The sequence below is a fragment of the Sceloporus undulatus genome, chromosome 2, assembly GCF_019175285.1.
Source record: "Sceloporus undulatus isolate JIND9_A2432 ecotype Alabama chromosome 2, SceUnd_v1.1, whole genome shotgun sequence".
NCBI lineage: Eukaryota > Metazoa > Chordata > Lepidosauria > Squamata > Phrynosomatidae > Sceloporus > Sceloporus undulatus.
The window spans coordinates 2,863,931-2,865,847 of record NC_056523.1 but is presented as its reverse complement, the minus strand read 5'-3'; the positions used below and the strand labels follow the sequence as shown (position 1 = coordinate 2,865,847).

The window sequence follows — 1,917 nt, the reverse complement described above, 5'->3', positions numbered from 1 at the left end:
GTAGCAATGACAATAATGTTATGCTTGGGGGGGGGGTCACCACAACATGAGGATCTGTATTAAAGGGTGGCGGCATTAGGAAGCTTGAGGCCTAGAGGGAAAGAGGGAGGGGGCCCTTCTGCTTCTTTAGTCCTCCAAGGGAAGAGAGAGCTCAGCTTCCTAGAGAGGCAGGACATGATGTGATGGAAAAATCAGGGGGAGGGGAGAGGAAAAAGGGAGGCCTAGTGGGTGGAGCAGGCCGAGGAGGAGGAGGAGGAGGAGGAGGAGAAGGTAAAATGGCGGGGAGACATTATTTGGGGGAGGGTGGGGGCCTTCATTGGGGGGGGGAGGAGGAGAAGCCCTTCGTGTCCCAGCTGGGGAGGGGGGTTCCAGGTTGGTGCTGCCGCCTTTGGAAAGAAGAGAGGCCCCTTCAGACCCCGCTTCCCTTAGCAAAGCCCCCTCCCCCCCAAAAGCACCCCCTGAATGGGAGGGAGGGGAGGGGCGAGAGATCCTCCAAATGGGGTCCCTGGAGCAGAAGAATCCTAGAATCCTAGAGTTAAAGACCCCCCAAGGGCCATCCAGTCCAATCCCCGGCCATGCAGGAACTCTCAGTCAAAGCATTCCCAACAGATGGTGGTCCAGCCCCTGTTTAAAGACCGTCAAGGAAGGAGACTCTGTTGTCCTCAGCTTTCTATGTCCAAAATCATAGAATCATAGACTCCTAGAGTAGGAGGAGACCCCAAGAATGGCCATCCAGTCCAACCCCATTCTGCCATGCAGGAACTCTCAATCAAAGCACCCTGATAGATGGCCAACTACTTTGACATTTTGGACTCTGTGACAACAGAAGAAAGCTGAGGACAACGGAGGAAAGGAGTAGGAGGGAAAAAATTGAGACATTTTAAAAAGCAGGTGAGAACATGGGACAATGGAGGATTCATCAGCACTCTCCCTTTGAAATCGGGACACCTGGGGAGTATTGTGTGTGTGTGAGAGAGAAAGAGACTGGCACTACCTTTTAGCACTGGGAATGGGGGGGTAGGTCTAGGTTTGATCTTTTTTTAACACTATTGTAACTTGATGTATTTTACTGTTGTAACCCGCCTGGATTCTTCGTGATTGGGCGGGCTAGAAATAAATTATTATTATTATTATTATTATTATTATTATTATTATTATTATTATTTCCATCTTTCTTATGGGGCTTCCCATGGGGGAGAAGGGGGAATGAAAACTGGTCAAGGGGTTAGATCTAGTTTGGCTCTTCTTTTGGTGATCTTCCATGATTGCCGCATTAATATGATAGCTTTTTAGCTGAAGAGTGGGGTACGAATACTATAAATAAATAAATATTCCCTAATATCTCCCCCTGTAGAGGAGTGAGAGGACCCCAACACACACCTTCCTTCATCTTCTGCCTCCAGACCTGAGCCCCTGAAGGAAAGAAGAAGCCCCCTTTGGTTCATCCTCCGCTCCCAAATACATACATACACACAGTCTAAGCAAAAGGAGTCTCTTTTCTGCTCCAGGGACTCAGACATGTCTTTTCCTTCCTCCTATACATCCTATGCCTCGAGACTGGAGCTCCTGAAGACCAAGATGTCAAAGTAGCTGGCCATCTGTTGGGGTGCTTTGATTGAGAATTCCTGCATGGCAGGGGGTTGGACTGGATGGCCCTTGTGGTCTCTTCCAACTCTACCAATCTATGATTCTATGGTGTTTATCAGACAAGCTCTTAAAGAGGTACTATTCCAGTGTGACTCCTCTAGCTGCCTCCTGTTGCATGCTGGGATTGGCAGTTTTAAGGAGGGGTATTTAGAATTCTCAGGCAGAGAAGTTCAGCTCCTTAAAACTGCCAATCCCAGCATGCAACTGGAGGCTGCTAGAGGAGTCACACTGGAATAGTACCTCTTTAAGAGCATAGTGTGATAAACATCT

General features: G+C 48.6%; 1 protein-coding gene across 1 annotated transcript in view; it reads left to right on the top strand.

Annotated features, from left to right (window-relative positions):
- The first annotated feature begins 224 nt into the window (after window positions 1–224).
- Window positions 225–1,917, top strand: part of LOC121922912 (zinc finger protein 239-like) — a 28,423-nt gene continuing 26,730 nt past the window's right edge. Inside the window, exon 1 of the mRNA XM_042452859.1 lies at window positions 225–270. The gene's annotated coding sequence lies outside the window, so the exon portion shown is untranslated. The remainder of the gene's footprint in view (window positions 271–1,917) is intronic.